The sequence below is a fragment of the Lissotriton vulgaris genome, chromosome 3_2, assembly GCF_964263255.1.
Source record: "Lissotriton vulgaris chromosome 3_2, aLisVul1.2, whole genome shotgun sequence".
NCBI classification, from domain to species: Eukaryota; Metazoa; Chordata; class Amphibia; order Caudata; family Salamandridae; genus Lissotriton; species Lissotriton vulgaris.
Window position 1 is genome coordinate 214047005 of NC_141690.1, and position 22382 is coordinate 214069386.

At 44.1% G+C, this 22382-nt stretch overlaps 1 long non-coding RNA gene across 1 annotated transcript in view; it reads left to right on the forward strand.

Moving 5' to 3' along the window:
• Nucleotides 1-22382, forward strand: part of LOC147725544 (uncharacterized) — a 331146-nt gene that overhangs the window by 235153 nt on the left and 73611 nt on the right. Inside the window, exon 2 of the long non-coding RNA XR_015309786.1 lies at nucleotides 11061-11167. This is a non-coding gene — a long non-coding RNA (uncharacterized LOC147725544). The remainder of the gene's footprint in view (nucleotides 1-11060; nucleotides 11168-22382) is intronic.

The following is a 22382-nucleotide window of genomic DNA, read 5'->3' on the forward strand; positions in this document are numbered from 1 at the left end:
TGCAGTGGTATCCTTGGCCACTTGGAGGTGAGCCGTGAGACATTGTTCTTGTGGCAGAACGATCGAAGGCAGAGAAGAGGCAACTTGCATCAGTGGCTGGGGCTCCTATGCTGGGCCTATGGTGGAGTACGACTGTCGCAACAAGGAGCAGACTGGCGCTGCCAGACTTAGGCCGACATGACGCACCATAGAGCGGGTTTGAGGATGACTGCGGCCTCATGCTGACTGCCTCCCGGGATCCCAGAGAGACTTTTAAACACCCTAGTAAATTAGTGCTGCCGTTGGGGGTGGCCCCTCCCCTCATCTCCTGAGGAAGCTCAAATGAACATTGAAGGTACATCAGACCACGATTGGTGGTCGGGGAGGATCCTCCTGCTACGATAGGAGCTTCAGTACTTTGGACTGGCACGGGGGACGCTGCAGCAGAGTCGTGCGGTAAGGCAGATGCAGGTGGCTAGATCGACGGGCGACCAGCATCTGCTGTGGGCCCCAGGGATTCTGAGGGAGAAGTGCATCAGGCAGAATCTGAAGTGAGGCCCACGGAGCCAAACGGTGACGGGTGTTGGAGGCCCCTAGAAATGGTCACTGCTGACCACCTAAAATGCAGACCGAGGGAACACTGGGCCCGCGGCTCCTGAGGTGGGACTATGGTGCTTGAGGGCACTGGCGCCAGAACAACAAGTCATTGGGAGCATTACGTTTGCGAGGAGAATAGTGGAAGCTGCTGACCCAAGTGCAAGAGTATTCCAACAAAAGCACAGACAGGGGGAAGGAGTTGTAAGATGGGGAGGTGGTGGAACCCTAGTTGGGGGGAACAGCACACCCCGCTTGGACCCAACAACGCACCCTGTAGAAGCCATATGGGTGCTCCCAAGACAGTTGCTTGAACTTTCTCTGACTGAGAGGATTACTGATTTTACCTTTCGGAGAGCAGACGCCAGAGGCTGGAACAGAGCAGTTGGCTCCAAAGGTCGGGCCTACAATACATCCCCTGCATCCATACTTGGGGAACAGAGCATCTCTGGTGGCCGACCTGCTGACCCCCAACCTCTGCCCTTCCGTCCATTGCAAAGTAGGCCACCGCAACCTGACCAGGCTGATGGACACATGGGAGAGCACAGCCCGGACACCCAGAAGGGGGATCATGGCTCTCCCTGAACCATAGGGAAATTGCCTGAAAAAGACTAGGAATCAGGAGGTGTGCTCATGGATGGCGCGGGAGAGGCTTCATGAATAGATGGGGGTTAGGCCTCGGGATGGGGTCCCCACCTTCCAAGACATCCTGCAAGCGAACACTTCCTCCCAAGAGATCCTTGAGGCCAAAATCAACACCTTGGTGATGGATATGGGAAACGTGCACAATGATCATCGCTGTCTATCAGATCACCACAACCTAGAAAGACCTGAAGGAAGTACCCCCACATTGGCTGCAGCAACTGAGCATCTATCCGCCATGGAAGCAAAAATTCGGAGATTTGAAATGAGGGCAGAGGATGCAGAAAACAGATTGCACTGAAACAACATATGTGTAGTGGGGCTACCAAAGCGCGTTGAAGGGAATAACATGGTAAACTAGAGCGGTGGCTCAGGGAAGAAGTCCCAGAAGAGGGCCTCTCCTAATTTCTTGCCCTGCAGAGAGTGTACAGGGTTCCGGCGCCACCTCTGGTGCCTGGCACACCCCCGTCCCGGTTGTTGTCAGGCTGCTCTATTATAAGGATCAGGATCATATACTCAGTCACACAAGTAAAAAAGGGGGTATCACAAATTATTTAAACAGTGGGTCCTGGGGGAAATATTAAGAGACCAAACGGAATTCAATCCCCAAACTAACTTATACATAGCAAACAAAACCGTTGGTCTAAAGGAAAGAAAAATTACTCAGACAGCAAAAAACTAAAGGGGTGTTGATCAGAAGAAATCCCTTCAAGAAGTACAAAATCCCATCAACCCACCGAGGTGGTATGTTTCATCATCTGGTATGTCTTCTTGACTGCAGGGCTTAATGCAATAAAAGGCTACAAACTTCCCAAAAAAGTGGAAAAGAGCTCCCAACCGTGGCTCTAACTAGAAAACCACTAACATCTTATAAGTGATGAAACAAAGTTGTAATTTAGAGTGAGCAATGATGGATATTGCAGTGCATGTGAATAAATCTGTGAAAAAGTGAATCTTAAAATCGGTTACCAGGGCACTCAATTTATTTTAATTAAACGCTGTCCTGGTGTCAACAATAAAACAGTGCATGTACAGTTGACAAAATAACTGTAAGAGGTCGATACAGATGGCAGGTCTACATGTTTCAGCCAATGGATTAGTTAACCCAGGTTTTTGTCAGGACCTAAACAAATGAAATCGATACTGCAATCTAGTGTGATAAATGTGAAACAGACTAAATAATGTGAAACAAACTAAATATAAGGTCTCAAGAGATAAAAGGTTGGTTCGATACAACCTGCATTCACCTGTGTATCTTGAATGTAGTTGGATATCACAGGAGTAATGGACCCATTCCTAAAAAAACAAGAAATGCATGTTTTTACTATAATGACCAACCAGAAGTAAGTTGCTGTCGAAGTAAACCGAACACCATCTAAACATCGCTACATTCATGATGTTGATGATCCAAGACTAGGTGATGTAAATGTAAATGTAGGTGTACTTATATAGCGCAACCTGTCACCCAAAGGACATCCTGGCGCTTGCTTAGGGAACCCGTCCTGGTATTCCCCTGTGAGAGGCCCCGGCAGGGTGTCCACAAGGTGAAAGCCAGGCATCCCGCCGCGAGGGGCCGTTGTGGAGATTAAGCAAGCTATTGCCCAGAGTTGCAGAGTGAGACCCCGTGAGTTGAGTAGGCACCGGAGCGAGAATTATCGAGGCCGTGGAATTTTGAGCCCGAGACCCGCTGAGGCGGGGAATCGAACCCTGGTCCACAGTCGATCCCAGCATCCGGGTCTGCCGCCTCTAACCACTGAGCCACACTTCTCCACAATATATAGCCTTTAATATATTTATCGCCTAGATGTATCTCAGGTTACAAAAAAAAGGAAAGGTTTTAAACGCACTTACCCCTCTCTATGCGGGAGTACTCCTCACTTCACCTGGCTTCCGCTCAGTAATTGAAGCACCGCTCTATATTCCAAGCAAACAAAATAACAAACCTAAAGTCAGAGTCCCTGTTCTCTGAACAATAGTTACCTGTCACATTTAAAAAGGAACAATGTCACGCATAACTCTGACCCATGACCAAACCTTGGGAACATCAATGGGCAGCATTTGTGGGCCCAGCTTGGCCAATCTATACGTCCATCTGTTTGAACAAGAATGTGTACTCAACCACAGCAACCCATTCCGGGACAGGATTTTGCTGTGGAAGAGATATATAGAAGACATTTTTGTTGTCTGGAGAGGTATCGCTGCCATGATTTTAGAATTCCATGCTTGACTCAATACAAAAAACAACTATCTCAAATTTACAGTGAAATATAACAAGGTTAGTCTGCCGTTTCTTGATATCCTTGTATGTCCATCACACGTTTAACTGGGGAGTGAACTTTACAGGAAGCCTATGGCTAAAAATTCTTTGCTAACCTTTGAGAGTCATCATCCGAAAGCTCTCTGCGAAAATCTGCCAGTAAGACAGTTCCTACATATTCATAGGAACTGTTCAACCAAGGACAATTTTGATCACCATGCGAAAGCATTGTCTGCACAATTGAAAAACCGACACTACCCTAAGCAACTGGTGAGGCGGGCGTGGAAAAGAGCCTTCAATAATGATTGAGATGCTCTGTTGGAACCTCCAATAGTGAAACTGCCTCTCAAAAGGCTCACATTTGTAAACACATTCAGTGTACTGTCCAATCAGGTACAAAAAAGTGTGCGAAAACACTGGAAGATCCTAAATATAGCTAATGAAACAATACCTACTCCACTCTTTTCATTTAAGAGAGTAGTGAGTCTTTGAGACAGTTTGGTTCATACCAGACCAAAGAACAAACCTTCAGTTTCTGTGCGTACAGTGTGGGATCTGCCGCCAGTTCAAGGGAATTTTTCATATGGATCCTGTACTGTTTGCTCACAAACCCAACAGACCAAATCAGTAGATATTGGTCCTGGAAGACCTTGGCTACTCAGAAAACACACAAATTGTAACACCGAGAGAGTGATCTACATGATCATGTGTCCTTGCTCCCTTCGTCATATAGGGATGACAACACGTACGGTCAAAGTACGCATTAACGAGCATAAAAGCCCCATCAGATGTAACAAACAAGCCACAAGACTGACAAACAACTTCCTTATATTCAAACACAAGGCAGAGGAATTGAGATGGATTGTATTAGAGCAACCTACCATTCCATCACACGTCAGTGATATCTGTAGGTTTTTATTTATTAAAGAGCAAAGCTGGATTTTTAAGTCAGGGGCTAAACGATGAAATACCTTGGGTGACATTATGGTAGTCTTCCTTGAGAGGATTTGAATGTGTATACATTTCAGTCTTAGTGAACATTGTCTATATCTCAAGTTTCCCGGTTTGTTGGCTTTCTCAAAATGTACACTGTTATCCATCTTTTCAAGGTGTTGTTCTTTTGATGTTATGAGTTGAGAGTGTTAGATTTGGACGGTTGTCTTGACAAAATATCTATGTACTACTTGTCTAGGTTGTGTCTCTTGCAGTCCTGTTTTGTACTGAGTACTCGTCTTACAGTGAAGGTTGTACCTTTGACACACTAATATAAGAGGATTTCTCAATCACAGCTTGGCTCATGAAACCCCACCCCCAAAAACCCCCTCTTTTGATATAGTGATTTTTAACTTCATTGAAGCATCTGACATAGAGGTAGCAATCCCCCCTTTGAGATAATTTTACCTCGTTAGATGCAGTGTAACTTTTTTGAATATTCACGTTTGTTGATATAATACAAACATCAGGAGCATTAGACTAAAAAAAAATTTCAGACTCAAAATATTCAAGACAGTGTTTCTGATATTTATTTCAAGTGTGCGTGCGTTGCCATAATCATGTGATTATATGCGAGTGAAGCGTTGCTCACAGAGTACAATATAGAAGTACATTGTTCACGGTACAAAATTCTGCACTATGTTTCCCAGGTACTTCAATTGGGGTCATCTATTGTAGTCATTAGTAAGCACGTGCAGCCATAATGCCGTTGCTGTTTGGCTGGCGAGCTGCTTACGTCATAAAAGACACACGGGAAGGGACACTACATTCCCCAGCGGGAAAATACAACTTTGAAAGATACACTCTTTTTAGGGCTCGACCTCTGCCAATGCGCAAGCATTGCAGATGTCAAGACATATTGGGGCTTATCCAGATCTTAACTAAACGGGTGATTTGATGCTGTGCCTGTGAAAAAGCGCGTGCACAGCATCAAAGCCACCAGCCTCCCTCCACAAGCTTACCCCAGCGTGCGCTGTGGCATTTCTCCTCCCCTAAGTATTCACTGCCCACGGCCGGCCGGCACATCAAAGGCTGCTGCTCCCCGTGCGTCTCGTCGCCCTTACTCTCCCCTATTCTTCCCTTCTTGCCTCTCCCCGCCCCCCCCTCCCCACCACAGCAATGCCGAGGGCTTGTCTGCCTTCTCCCAGACTCGTTTACTTAACGTTCCCTGGCCTTCACACTAAACTTTCCCTAGCTCTGATGCCTGGGACTTCATTCCGCTTTTTTTACATGCATTTACCAATGCTTGGCGAAAATGATTGCATTTACCAGTGCTTGTTATGTCTGCGTGTCCCTGCGCTGTGTAGGCTCCCAGTAGTCAGCGGAGCATATCTGTGGGGGTCCCTCCTTCTCCTCCTCGCTCCCAGAGTCCAGAATAAATAAACAACAAACTGGTTCTAATCTCCACCCTCAGAGTACGGCATCTCACCCAGGACTAAACACAGCAAACTACAACCCCCGACAGGCAGGACGCAAGCGTTGCACATCATGGCAGATGAAAATTCAATATAGTGTCATGTGCTTTCCAACTAATGAGCAACGTGGTACAGTATAATGTTCAGCATTATTCTTAAACATTACATGGTGCCTTATGTTATTTCTAACTGTTCAGTCACGCGCATGTCTCGTGGTGCCCAACGTTGCTGTGTTGGTGAATTGAGTCAAAAGCAGGCGTGGTACATTGGGCACCTTTCTCAGAAAAAAACACTGGTCGTTTATTTACATTCTGATTTAGGAGAAATATATTTTTTACATAGGAACTATGCATGTTTGCTACTTTATAAGTGAGTTCTTCTTGTTTTTGTGTTTCAAACTTTATGCCTCAAAGACTCGTTTTAACTAGTGTTACCATACTTTTATTTGAACATAACACACTTTTATCATTTCAGGGGGCTTTCTGTAACTTTACATGGTTGTGAGCATTTGCAAGCGTATTTTCACTCAGCGTCCTACTTTGCCTAATACTTTTTAACTAGTAAGCTTTCTTTCTGCGTGCATTTCAAGTATGGTGGCAAGTTGCATACTTTTATCTTGAAACAATGATTGTGGGATGCAACTGATGCACCCACCACACAGCTCCACCAAGGCACCCACCACACAGCTCCACAGATGCACCCACCACACAGCTCCACATATGCACCCACCACAGAGCTCCACAGATGCACCCACCACCCAGCTCCACCGATGCACCCACCACACAGCTCCACCGACACAGGTCCACCGATGCACCCACCACCCTGCTCCACTGATGAAACCACCACACAGCTCCACCGATGCACACACCACAGAGCTCCACCTATGCCCCCACCACAGAGCTCCACCGATGCACCCACCACAGAGCTCCACAGATGCCCCCACCACACAGCTCCACCGATGCACCCACCACACAGCTCCACCGAGGCACCCACCACACAGCTCCACCGAGGCACCTACCACACAGCTCCACCGATGCACCCACCACACAGCTCCACCTATGCACCCACCACACAGCTCCACCGAGGCACCCACCACACAGCTCAACAGATGCACCCACCACACAGCTCCACAGAGGCACCCACCTCACAGCTCCACAGATGCACCCACCACACAGCTCCACCGAAGCACCCACCACACAGCTCCAACGATGCACTCACCACGCAGCTTTACCGATGCACCCACCACACAGTTCCACCGAGGCACCCACCACACAGCTCTACCGATGCACCCACCACACAGCTCCACCGAGGCACCCACCACACAGCTCAACCGATGCACCCACCACACAGCTCTACCGATGCACCCACCACACAGCTCGACCAATGCATCAACTAAGCTCCACCGATGCACCCACCACCCAGCTCCACCAATGCCCCCACCACACAGCTCCACTGATGCACCCACCACCCAGCTCCACCGATGCACCCACCACACAGCTCCACCTACACAGCTCCACCGATGCACCCAGCGCCACCGATGCACCCACCACACAGCTCCACCGACACAGCTCTACTGATGCACCAACCACACAGCTCCACTGATGCACCCACCACACAGCTCCACCGATGCACCCACCACACAGCTCCACCGATGCTCCAACTAAGCTACACCAATGCACCCACAGCACAGCTCCACCAATGCACCCACTAAGCTCCACCGATGCACCCACCACACAGCTTCACCGATGCACCCACCACACAGCTCCACTGAGGCACCCACCACACAGCTCCACCGATGCACCCACCACACAGCTCCACCGATGCACCCACCACACAGCTCCACTGATGCACCCACCACACAGCTCCACCGATGCACCCACCACACAGCTCCACCGATGCTCCAACTAAGCTCCACCAATGCACCCACCACACATCTCCACCAATGCACCCACTAAGCTCCACCGATGCACCCACCACACAGCTTCACCGAGGCACTCACCACACAGCTCCACTGAGGCACCCACCACACAGCTCTACCGATGCACCCACCACACAGCTCCACCGATGCACCCACCACACAGCTCCATAGATGCACCCACCACACAGCTCCACTGAGGCACCCACCACACATCTCTACCGATGCACCCACCACACAGCTCCACCGATGCACCCACCACACAGCTCCATAGATGCACCCACCACACAGCTCCACCGATGCACCCACCACACAGCTCCACCGACACAGCTCCACCGATGCACCCACCACACAGCTCCACCGAGGCCCCCACCACACAGCTCCACTGAGGCACCCACCACACAGCCCTACCGATGCACCCAAAACACAGCTCCACCGATGCACCCACCACACAGCTCCACCGATGCACCCACCACCCAGCTCCACCGATGCACCAACCACACAGCTCCACCGACACAGCTCCACCGATGCACCCACCACACAGCTCCATCGATGCACCCACCACACAGCTCCACCAATGCAGCCACCACACAGCTCCACCGACACAGCTCCAGAGATGCACCCACCACCAAGCTCCACCGATGCACCCACCACACAGCTCCACCGATGCACCCACCACACAGCTTCAACAATGCACCCACCACACAGCTCCACCTACACAGCTCCACCGATGCACCCACCACACAGCTCCACCGATGCACCCACCACACAGCTCCACCGAGGCACCCACCACACAGCTCCACCGATACACCCACCACACAGCTCCACCGATGCAGCCACCACACAGCTCCACTGACACAGCTCCACCAATGCACCCATCACCCAGCTCCACCGATGCACCCACCACACAGCTCCACCGACACAGCTCCACCAATGCACCCACCACACAGCTCCACCGATGCACCCACCACACAGCTCCACCGAGGCACCCACCATACAGCTCCACCAAGGCACCCACCACACAGCTCCACCGATGCACCCACCACACAGCTCCACAGATGCACCCACCACACAGCGCCACAGATACACCCACCACACAGCTCCACCGATGAACCCACCACACAGCTCCGCCGATGTACCCACCACACAGCTCCGCCGAGGCACCCACCACACGTGGAATTAGGCAGGGTCGTGTCTTAGCACCTCTTTTATTCTCTTTATATATTAATAACGTAGATCCCTTTATACAAAAACAAGCTGTAGATGCCCTGAAAGTTGGGGCTCGTCCCACGCTAGTATTACTATATGCAGATGATTCTGTCCTAATATCAAGGACCGCAAACGATCTGCAATGCCTAATAGAAAACTTTGCCTTGTATATGACTGAAAAAGATCTTCAGTTAAATTTAAAGAAAACATTTGTCATGACATGTGGAGGCAATAGGGCAAAGAATAGACAACATCACATGGGCGGGTCGTTATTAATAGAGTTTTATCCTTCTCATACCTGGGATTTGTTTTTAATAGGAGCAGCACCTGGAATACGCATATAGAATCGTGTAACATGACATTTTTAAGAATCAACTCAGTCCACCGATTATGACCCTCGAGGATTACATTGCACACATTACGAAATTCCCCAAAAACATGTTCCCTGACGAAGGCTACTTTGTAGCCGAAATGCATTAGATGAATTAATTACATGTGTTTGGGAATTGAAAAATTGTATCTAAGAGTGAATTACAACTCGAAAATAAGAAATGAAATAAAGAACTATTGAATCAAATCTGAGAGGAATTTTTTGATTGAACATTACTCTGAAAGTATTACAACCCCAGCTGGGGACACAGCAGTCACCAGGGGACGTTCCCCACGTTAGGGGCACACATTTTGAGATAAGAATCAAGGAGAGCATCTTTAGATTTCCCGCTAAAATAGGAAATAAACCTATATGGGAAATTCTTGCTCTGTATCGGAGTAAATGTGTTCCAGGTGTTTGGTATGGGGCTGCTATCTGGGGGTGAGCCAACATCGCTTCCCTACAAATTCAGGAAAATAAATATTAAAAAGATTGCTGGCAGTTCCTAGTTCAACAGCAAATTATATAGTTCATAAAGCGCTATCTTTACCGTACCTAAGTGACACAATAAACATTGCAGGCCTCAACTTTTGGCAAGGGGTATGAGCCAAAGATGAAACAAGATTTACAAATGATTTAATTATGAATTGCCTGGCCCTTGATCATAGCAGGAAAATACCCTGGTTGGAGCATGTTTATAATCTCCTAACATGTTGCAAGGTAGATCTTGATAGAAAGAATCCAATACTTATCCAACCCATAGTAAAAGCGACCTGAAGCTGAGATATCTCAATGCTATGGAACATGTAAGAGATAGGAAAGCTCGCCAAAAAACATAGTGTTGTTTCTTACTTCGAACGCCCACTTTTGAGGGGCACACAGTTATATTTAACGCTGGTAAGAAACACCTAACATAGATTTTACTTAACTAGGTTAAGGCTTGGTACACTACATCAGGATTCCCTAGATCGGATATGTGGTGTTAAAAACTCCCGAACTGCCCGTGCGATGGAAAGTCCCCGCAATCCATGCTGCATTTTATACTTTTTGTAGCTTTTACTGGGATAACCGGAAATCAGTTTTAAGACCCCTTTTTCTAACAAATATGCTTTTTTATTATAAACACGCTTTTAAGTTTGTATGCAGTCTAGAAAATGTGAAAATAATAAACGTTGTTATTTGATTTATACAACTTGCAATTAGGAAAAGAAAGGACTATTCACATCTGGATGCCTTGGTATATAAAAGCCTGGTGATTATATATAACTTTGTCCCCAACCTTTTACCTTTATATGTACTGGCACATTGCACTTTATGTATTTCTATATGCAATAGCACCTTGTATCCTGTGTATCTCTATGATACACATTATTTTGCTCGTATTTCATTGTACTGTACTGCGCCATGTATATACATATTACATTTAGATGTGGTGAGAGTCTATGAAATATTTTGGTTTTAACTTGGTGGATCTTAAACTGTGTTTTAAATTATGATTGTGTTGTTATGTAGGAATAATTAATTGATCTACTTCGTTTAGAATGATTTTATGGTGGTATTTCTTGCACTAAACAAAGCTGATTTTGACTTTGACTTTGAGTGTCACAGTAGATCTGCAGTCTTCCTATTTCCTTTATGTGTGTGGCATTATTGAACATTTGGTTGGATCTTCTTTGTGTTTTTTAGGTGAAACGTGACGCAGGTGTTGGAGGAAAGTTTCTGAACGTTCACTCGCTTATCTCTGATGGACAAACACAAAGTCAAGAGACAGCGTCTGGATCGGATATTTGAAGGTTAGGTATTGACTAATGTGGAGCGCGAAAACATTAACTCTGTGCAGGCTATTTATTTGTCAAACAAGAACCTTTCACTTTGCGAAGTGAACTGTCAATCACCTAATGCCCTTAGCTGTAGATCTAAGTTGGTGGTTTTAGTATTTACACCAATTCAAAGAATTACATGCCTATTTTTAAATATATAAATATGTATAAATGTGTATTTTTAAATTTGTAGAAAATATGCAGAAGCAAAGAGTGCAATGTAGTATTTCAACATTTGGATTTGGGAGTGGTCATGACCCAGAAGAGGCAAAGCCCTCTTCCACAACAAAAGTAATAGTATAATAATGTCTGTGGATCTGCATGCATGGTTTATGCCTGTTCCTTCATGGGTACGCTGCTGCTTAGCGTCTTTTGAAAGAGAGGTTGTCAGCATTAATTGCATGGGGAGTCATTACATTGCGACCACTACATCGGAAGAACCTTTGCATTGCAACTTCTCAGATAAATTAATAATTTTGTTTGTGTATATATACATGTGCCCCTAATGCATTGCCCAAACATATATTAATACATATGCACTTAAACAAATATGTACATTATCCCATGTTTCGATTACTCTAACCACATTTTACTCCTATTTTTCTATACAATTGTCTTCAAATAATATTATCATTATGAGAATTAACATAAATTAATATATCTTAGTTATATATTATTATATTTTATTCATAAATAAATAATATGCATACTAAAGGTAGCGTAAATGTAGACTACATTTTAAATGTACTTAATCTTTCTCCTTTAAATTATCTTTTTTAATGAATCTTTTTATATATATATATATATATACATATATATACATGTATATATGTTTTTATTTATATATGTGTATGTGTGTAAGTGTGTATATATATTCACTTAAAAAAACCATAGGTTTCAGGCCTTATATAGTTAGGAATTAGCATTTAAAAAACTATTGAAATTGCTCCTATATAGTTAGTTGTACTAACTATATTTCGCGCTCCCGCAATCCACTGCTGATGATGTCACATATTACATCATTCATGACATGGTAAGTGACATCACTGATGAGATGACTGATGAGATGACTGATGACATCTCATTTGACATCACTGATGACATCACTGATGACTTCATCCAGTGACTGTGTGTTTCTGTAAAGTTTAAATATGTTTTACATATTGAAGAATGAGTGGATGTATAAGTGTCTGGATGAAGGATTTAGTAGGTGCGTGACTGACTGTATGAGTGAGTGATTAAATGTGCCTTACTAAATGCATGGGTTAGTGACTAAACTGTCTGAATGTGTGCATCAGTATGTCTGTTGTTGTGTAAGCTGCTGCATGTGTTGATCAGTAGCTATATGAGTGGCTATATGGGTTTTGATTGGTTGCCCAAGTATTGGAATGGGAGACTGAGTGTGTGTGTGGGTGGCTGGGAGGTGTGTGACTCTGTGCATAGATGTGTGAGCAGTTGATTCACTAGGTATATGAGTTCAAGAGTGCATGTGGAAACAGCTATATGGGCGGTTGACTGTGTGCATGGGTGTGTTGGTGAGTGAATGGATATCTCAGTGCTACATGTCCAAGTAAGTACATATGTAAAACACAGTGCATGTGAGAGTTGGCATATATAAATGACTATACATGAGAGCCATTGAATGTGCGAGTGGCTGTATGGATCATTTTGCACTTGTATCAGTGATTGTATAAGAGAGTAAGTATGTGTTAGTATATGTTTGAATAAGTAAGGTGTTGTGTGTATAACTGTATAGTTGAGGAAATGGAAGTGTGATTGATTCTTTGCATGACTGACTAGGTGTGTGAGTAACTCCATGGATGAGTGGCAGTGTGTGAGTGTCTGTATAGGTGTATGAGTGCATATGATAGTGTTGTCTTGATGAGTGACTGTATGTATGAGTGATTCTATGGGTGAATGAGTGAATGTGTGTGTAGACCTAGGAATCAGTGAGTGTGTATGTAGTAACTGGTATTGGTGTGTCAATGGTTTCAAGAATAGTAGTCTGTATTTAACACTGGGTGTATCAAAGGTTATATTAGAGTGTGAGGAGGTGCATCGTATTATCATATGAATGATATAATCAGTGATGTGATCAGTGATTTCAAATGAGATGTCATCAGTGATGTCATCAGTGATGTCATTCGAGATGTCATCAGTGATGTCATCAGTGATGTCACTGGCCATGTCATGAATGATGTAATATGTGACATCATCAGCAGTGGATTGCGGGTGCGCGAAATATAGTTAGTACAACTAACTATATAGGAGCAATTTCAATTGTTTTTTAAATGGTAATTCCTAACTATATAAGGCATGAAACCTATGGTTTTTTAAGTGAATTTGCAAGGTTTTTAAAATGCTAATTCCTAACTATATAAGGCCTGAAACCTATGGTTTTTTAAGTGAATTTGCAAGGTTTTTTAAATGCTAATCCTAACTATAATACTATATAAGGCCTGAAACATATGGTTTTTTAATTGAATTTGCAAGGTTTTTTAAATGCTAATTCCAAACTATATAAGGCTTGAAACCTATGGTTTTTTCAGTGAATTTGCAAGGTTTTTTAAATGCTAATTCCTAACTATATCAGTCTTGAAACCTATATTTTTTTTCAATATATTTCAAAGGTTTTGTAAATGCTAATTCTATTAGCGGATAACGTTTATATATGTTATTATCCTTCTGGGACCACCTGAGCAGCCATCTTGTTTCTCAGGAGAAGTGAGGCACAAGAGAGCACAAAACAAGAGTGGAAAACGTGAAAAGGGGGCAGGGTAGAGACCCCCTGACCCCCTAGCCCTTCTCAGGGGGTCTAAGAAAGACCACCAAGTGCAAACATTTTTTTACTTTTTTTTTTAAATCGCGGGGTACGCGCACGGTACGCATACCGTACGCGTACGGTGTGCGTACCCTTCAATCAATTTATTTTATTATGTTTTGGCTCTCGTCGAGGGTCACATAAAATTCACACTACAAATTACAAAACAAATACATACCGAAAAATAACATTCAATGAACACACACAAATCTAATAACATCCATTGACAAATATACAAACAAAAGCAATGTCAGACCTCTCCAATAACACATTAATAAATAGCTAAAAAACCTTTAAAAAAATTAAAAATATAGAAGCAAAACATTTCATTTGGAGGACAGTATAGAGATTGTAGAAAAATATTCACATTTGAGATACCTAGACGGAGACATATTGGTTTTAACCATTTGAGCCGCAATAAGCGGAGTGCAGGGCAAATCAACAAGACATGCGTACGATCCTGAATACTCAGATTACAGAAATTGCACATAGGAGAAGATCCATACCATTTGGATAAAAGTAGATTTGAGGGCAGTAAATCATATCGTAAAAGAAACCATAATCTGCGAACGCCATGTGGCATATTCAATGTAGCATAGGGTTGTGCCAACTTCATAAAATAAGAATTAAGGAGGAGATCACAGCCCCCTTTTTCTTGTATTGTATTCTTATCTGTCTGAAAACATAGTTCCCACGAAGCCTGTTTTAGCAGGAGTTTTAGCTGTGTCGGTGAGTGCAGGAACAGAACACTTTCATCTAACTTTAAAATAGACACAGCTCTTCTAAAGTTCCTTACTATTCGTGAGAACTCTTTAAAGTTGCCCAATAGTTCATTTTTAAGGAGGGCTCTCATCGGCCCCCATTCAGCTCTAGCCAAGCAAACCACCCATCTTACCAGGGCACATAATCCCTGTACCCAGCTGCTCCTAAGACCGTAATCTAGCCTACAGGCGGCCAGAGAGCACGCGGTATTGAGGGTAGATAGGGATCTTAAGAGTTTCCCTTCAATTTTGTGACAGAAGTCCCAATGCTTCAACTCTATGAGTTCTATACCATATAGTATAGTAGCAGGAATCTTTGCCCTATACACCTCAAGTAAACAGGCGAAGTGTCTTTTTCCGGTGGCAAGATAGAGGGAATTTAAACCTTTGCCATGAGCGAGGGCTTTATGTGAACTGTGTTCGATGTGGGGCCTCTCACTCAGATTGGCCGCAATAATTTTACCCAAAAAGGTATAGGATTTAACAACCTCTAATTTCTGGCCACCGATATACCATCCAAAATTTTCAGAACGGTGTGCGTACCCCTCGATTTTTGATTTTTTTTTTTGCCCTTGGGGGTCCTTCTGGGACACCCTGAGAAGGGCTAGGGGATTGGGGGGTCTCTACCCTGCCCCCTTTTCGTGTTTTCCACTCTTGTTTTGGGCTCTCTTGTGCCTCAGTTCTCCTGAAAAACAAGATGGTGGCCAGCACTTCCTGGTTTGGACAGTTTGGAATGTTGACAGTCGACTGCCAGCCAATCAGAAACTCGCTCGCGCATGTAAGGGTACGCGCACGTACGTACGTACGCATACAGTACACATACATACTCACACCCATATATGTGTGTTATAGTCAAAGTTTAGGTGCATTCTTTTTTTTTATTACTTACTAGCTGAGCAGTACTTACATGTGAATTAGTGACTTATGGTGCAAGTGTAGCAAAACTCACCTGCGACGTAAGGGGTCTAGAAAATATGTCACGGGGGGTTTCCTGTGAAATAGGATTTTCAAAATCATATTGTCAGCCCCCAAACCATTTACCATTGTTTTACCACTACCAGAGCTTGTACGATTTTATGGCAAGGCCAGGAGGCCAATGTTATGCATAATCTTTTATTGCCCTCATACACAGCAGTAACAATACACTAAGAATTAGAGAAAATCCAAAACTCTAGAACGTAGAACATGCAGATAAACCCTTCACAAGCAGCCATCTTCCTTCTTTTGTTGCTGCTCATAAACAGGTCAGTACATTCTTTTGTCCTTGATTTGAGTATGAGAGATTAAAGGTTAATTATGCAGATTTAAGTAGTATAAGGATTGAATGGACTGTGGTGTGAGTTTGTTTAAGGTTACATGCCTAAGCTTTAGAGTATTATATAATATAAGGCTTTATACATTTGTTTATACATTTGTTAAAACAAGAGGAATTTAAAGTTTGTATATGCAGGGGATTTTGTGATTTTTAGCTACAATATTTTGTGAGCAGCATGGTAATTTGCGTGTGTAGGATTTTCTTTTTTTTCCATTGGGTTTTCGGTAAGAAGTTGGGAAATGATATATATTTATCCTGTGAAAGCTGAACGGACATGTTTGGGAATGTGATCGAAATCCTAATGCGATCATGATCGTAACTGAATGATTTTTTATAGGGTTCAGTCAGAGGTCGGTCAGTTGGATGATGAGGGAGAGTTTAGGAGAAACTGAATAAAAAAAGATTTTTTGACAGATTTCAGTCTCGTAAATGCGTAATTGTAGGAAAGAGGGGATTATGGAACAAAATGAGGGATCAGGTTTTGAGGAAAGGTTTAAACAATATATGGATACTGTTAATTTGGATAAAAAGTTAGAGAGTAGTGTGGAGAAGAAGATTAATGAACAGGGAAATAGGAAGAGAGCGCAGGAGGAAGAGAAATGTTGCTCTCAGAGGAATTTGAGGTTGTGGCCAGTGGGTCAATGCAGGATGGAGTTAAAAGGATGTAGGAGAAGAAAAATTTAATTGTGAAGAAAGTTACTAAAGGATCTGAACATAAGGTTCAGAATGACTGGAAAGGTATAAAGGCTAAAGGATATGGTTTAAAGGCATGAAAGAGAAGCCACAGTATGGTGGCATATGATAATTCCTCAACGAGTTGGGATGTGGAGATTACTTGCTCATCAAGCTTTGAGGAGTCATATAATGAGGAGAGAGAGCAGAAGAAAAAGTGGTTGAAAAAAGAATTAAAACTGAAATGGGCAATTTTGTGGATCCTTGTGGAAGACATGTTTCATCCATTGCTGATTCAGCACCCGTTATCGCAGCAGTGGACACCAGCTGAGCATGTGGCAAAGTATATAAGTTATTGGATCCCTAGAGAGATCCCAAAAGAGTTGAGGATTTGGCCTAGGTCCGAGTGACCGAGACTGACTTTGCAGTTCAAGGTTGCTTATACACCTCAATTAGACCCTAAGGTGAAGAGTTTTTTTAACAAGTCAGGGCGAGACCCAAGGAAGGGTTTGGACAAGGATCTAAAGGGATGTCAGGATAGATTGCTTGACGGGCTTGGTCCACTTACTAAGGTATTTGACATGTGTGAAGAGGCACACGATAATAATACAGGAGTGGACGTAGATGAGTTATGCCAGTGGGTGCAAAGGGCAATATGTCTGTTGGGGAATTCAAATGCAGCCTTATGTATTGAAAGGCGCAAGAGTATTTCATTGAAAATGTATCCGAAATTGGTGGAATTGGCCAATAAGGAATTTAGCAAGAAGAGTGAGGGTCTGCTATTCAGTGAGGAATTCGTCAAGGACATGTCAAGGTATATGGGACCCTTCAATTCTTTGCAAAAGGCACAGTTATATATAAAAAAGGTTTTTGGTGCGGCTGGGAGCATGTAGGGTCAATTCCCCGGCCGTGGACAGGGAATCACTCGAGGATCTTTTTCCAGAGGTTTCAGACCTTATGGATATGGGTAAGGACTCAATTCCAAAACAGAACAAGGTGTATTTTATCCACAGAGGCGGAAGGCGAGGTCCCGCCAAATGAGTTCCGAAAGGAGAGGAAGAGGTACATCAGGTAAGACCATGCAAGACCCTATTTATATCCATGTAAAATTGGGTGGCAGACTAGCCCAGTTTGTTTTAAGGTAGAGAGAAATCACTCAGGATCCTTGGGTCTTGGAAACAGTACAAGGATATCTGTTATATTTAGCTTTGGTGACTTCCCTGCTGCCCAGCTGGTGTGGGTCTTGGAATGCCTGATGTCATCATAGAATCTTGGGTGCCTGGCTGGTGTGTGTACTGGCAGTTGATGGCAGGCAGGCTGAGTGGCAGGGAGGCAACTCCTGGTGGGGTTATTGTCTTCTTAACTCTTTTACTTGAAACTGGAACTTGGAACTAACCTTTATTAAATCCAGCTTGTCTTATACCTGACTCAAGAACTTCTTTATGTACAACAATATCACATAGATTTCATGGGGGTTGTTGGAAAAAGGGGCCATAGGGAGTGTGGAGAAGGTGTTGGGTTGCTTTGTAAGCAACATTTTTGGGGTGAAGAAGAAAGAGAAAGATTTGAGGCCTCTGATAAATGTAAAAGAGTTGAATGAGTGGGTGTGTTACAACCATTTCAAAATGGAAGGCATTCATATGCTAAGGGATCTCTTAAGGAAGGGAGACTGGATGACTCAGTTGGATTTAAAGGATGTTTCTCTGACGGTGCCGGTGTGTCTGGACCACAGAGATTATCTCCAATTCAGGTGGCACTGCAGACGGTGGAGGTTTAGGAGTCTCCTGTAAGAATTGACATCAGCACCCTGGTGCTTACAAAAGTGATGGGACCAGTTGTGGCGTGGATGAGATCAAGGGGAGTTCGGTTAATGATGTATCTGGACAATATTTTCATAATGGCAGAAGAGGAACGTATAGCAGACAGAGTTTGGTGTGATGGTTTTGGAGGACTTGGGGCTCATTGCGAACAGAGAGAAGTTGTGTGTAAATGTAAATGTATAGGCATTTATATAGCGCACTACTTACCCATAGGGTCCCAAGGCGCTTCGACCGCTGCGAAACCCTTCCTGGTTTCCCTGAGAGATGGTCCCTTAATGGGTATCTCCAGGGTGAGACCAGGCATCCCCGGCGGTCTGGTGGGGCCGTTAGTGAAGATGAGGCAAGCTAATGCCCAGAGTTGCCGAGTGTGATCGCTGATCAGAGTGGGCACCGAGGCGAGAGAATTATCGAGTCTGCTGACCCTGGTCCAGAAACCTGCCGCGCCGGGAATCGAACCCTGCTCTCGGGTCTGCCGCCTCTAACCAGTGAGCCACACTACTTCACTGTGCATGAAACCAGCCCAGGAGATGGAGTTTTAGGCTTTCAGATACAGAGCTTGGATTGTGTGTTGAAGTTGCCTTTGGAGAAAGTGAAAAAGATTTTGAAGGGAGGTAAAGAGAGTCAGGCATGCAGATTGGATAACATTACGCCAGTTGGCGAGACTACTAGGTTTGCTTTTGGCGTCAATTCAGGCAATGTTTCCAACACCCCTTCACTACAGGGTGCTTCAGAGGCTGAAAGCTTATTATTTAAGGCAGGGAGTAAAGTATTTGCAGAAATTGAGGATGAATCAGGAAACTCTGGAGGAGTTGGAGTGTGGTTGTACACAGCTTCTGATTTCCTTCAGGAAGCCGTTTAATGCTGTGTAGGAGTCATCTTTAGCGAGATGGGTTAGAGAGGTGATGAGAATGGCAGGTGTTGATGTAAGTGTCTTTGGTGCACATTCTGCAGGGAAAGCTATGGCTAGTAAGGCTTTTTTAAAGGGATCCAATTTGAGTGGTATTATGAAAGCTGCTGATTGGTCTAACAATACAACTTTTAAGAAGTTCTATTGTAAACCTGTGGAGAATTTGTTGGAGAGAGTAATAGAGGAACTTTGAACACGCCTAATATTATCCTAATATGCCTAATATTAGCCTTCGGGCCTTGCCATAAAATGCAGATTTCCACAGTTTTAATCGGCAGAAAATCATGTTTTTATTAAAGGAACATAGGCTAATATTATCCCTCCCTTGTTATGCCCAGCCCATTTTGACCTATTGTGTGGTGTTAATCAGGTCAGAGTTAAGAAGAAGAGTTTCAGCGTGGAATGCCGGGAATATGGAGCCAGTTTTCTTCAGTATGGAATACAGAGTTCATAAAGAAGGACTTTGAGTTTATTCGCAGGTGTAAAAGAAGGAAGATGGTTGCTTGTGAAAGGTTTATATGCATGTTCTACATTCTAGAGTTTTATTGTTGCTTCTGCGCATGAAGGCAATAAAGGATTATCCATAATAGCCTCCATGCCTTTAATAAAATCATGATTTTCCTCCCATTAAAACAGTGGAAAATCTGCATTAAGCAACAAAAAGGACATAATAATGCGACAAGATTACCGAAATTATGCAGGAAAAACAAAAAATACACAGCACGTTTATCTATGTGGAACATTTATTTACACAAGACACATTTTCTGTGAAATCAGCTAATTATGTGGGAAATGTGGTAAACGCTGCAGCCAGAGACTCACATAAGTCCACTAGCCCTCGTGATTGACCATGTTTAATTCCAGTCAATGCCCATTGTTTTTTTAAATTTTATTTTATCATTTTAGTACGTTACAGCAAAAAAACATTGGTACTCACTGTCATCTGTACATTTAACTAGAGTATGCATCGATAGTGACCAAATAGAAGGCAATGTAGTGAAAGTCCGATAATAAGGAGGAAATAGAATATGGTTAATAAATGCAGTCCCAGTGGGATGTTTAAGTTCCTGGGGAGTAAAAGCACGTTTCCCCTTGCACAACCCCCCATCTTCCCACCAAATAAAAGCAATGCTCAACAATTGAATAAAATCAAGAGAGTCAATCTTAATAGGGTACATATCAACATTCAGAAACATGTTATTGTGTTGCATATGCCCCTCATCCCACTCCGGTAGGGACTATGCCGATTTCGAGTTGCGATGCGACAGGTTGATGTGTATTTCCGGTATAAGCCCTGAATTGACCCCAGATGTCATTGGGGCGAGAGGAACGCGGTGATGTCGTGGAATAAACTTTGCTGTTGGTGTTCCATTAGGCTAGGCAATACTGCCAGTTTTGTAGTGTGGCAACTGTTTTGCGGTCCGATGTAGTGTGATTTCCCTTTTGGCTAATAGCAAACTAATGGGAGGCAAATCTCCGTATTCCTTTAGGGAAGTTTACCACATAGCCCAGTAGGGCAAACTCGGGTGTGGGGGCTAGTGTCAGTTGTTATGTTATGTTATGTAGAAGGGTTTTGTAGAGCGCTCTTTCACCGGTTGGTTTCTTGGCGCTGAGATACAATAAATTCTGTCATATCTCCCAGTGTCTTGTGTATTGTTTCCCAATATGATTGTATCTTATGACACGTCCATGTGAGATGAGCGAAATCTGTGTATGGAGCATTGCATTTGCGACAGTTGTGTTGTCTGGCTGGGTCAAGCCTGTGCGATCTGGCCGGGGTGATGTGTATTCTGCACTGAAATTTAAAATGAAAAAGTTTGTGTCAACTATTGAGTGAGACGTCCTTTGTCACTGTGTAACATTTGAGCCATTGCTCGTCCGTGATGGTGCGCCCCAAGTCATCTTCTCATGCTTTGCGTATCTTGTCGTCTGCGACCGGGATAATGTCTGAGCATGCTGTAAAAGTTTAGACACAAGATTAGTCCCATTCTGATTCTCCATTACCATGGTTCAATAGAGAAGGAACGGATGCCCCCATTACGAAGCGGTCCATAAATGAGGCGTGACTGAAGCGTTCCTCGTCTGTCACAATAATGACGTGTCCATCAGGGAACAGGTCATCCATTTTGGTGATGCTGAATTTGTTCATGGTGCGTTGTACCTGTTTCACCCCCGTGATCGGCAGCCAGGGGGCATTAGGAATGGGTAGCGCCGAGGAATATAGCATGTCCGTGCCTGTAATGCGCTTTAGTTTTTCCCAGGCCCAGCTGTTGGTGGAAACCGTTTGTATGTCGGTAGGGTCTCTAGGTACGCCCTTGGGCAGCACCATGGATAGTCTCTCAGGTAACACAAAGGTTGCTCAGGACGGAGAAATGGGATCCTAACGTCTGGGTGGAACCACGCAAAGGCGTAGCTTTATTGGGCTACCAGGTAGTACAATTGAAAAAGGGGAATGCTAAACCCTCCTCTCTCGTATGGCAATGTCAGTACTTGCCAGCGTACGAGGGGATGTTTGCCCCTCCAGACCAGCCTGATAAGATGGGAGCCAAGTGTTAGAAAGAACCTGTTCTGGAGGGGTATGGGGATATTTTTTAAAAGATTAAAAAATTTGGGGAGCACAACCATCTTGATGATGGTTACCCTGCCAACAATGGATAGTGGCAACCGCAGCCACCTGAGCTTCAAGAGCGGAGATTGCTTGGTCATAATTAGCACGGAGAATGTGTGCTGTGGTCTAAGTGGATGTGAATTCCCAGATATTTAACAGAATCGGTACACCACTCAAGGGAAAATTCCCATTCCCATTGCAGTGTGCTTGAAGTCAAGGGGAATATAACTGATTTGCACCAGTTGATGCCCAGCCCTGAATGTTGTCCAAATCTGGTTATTTCC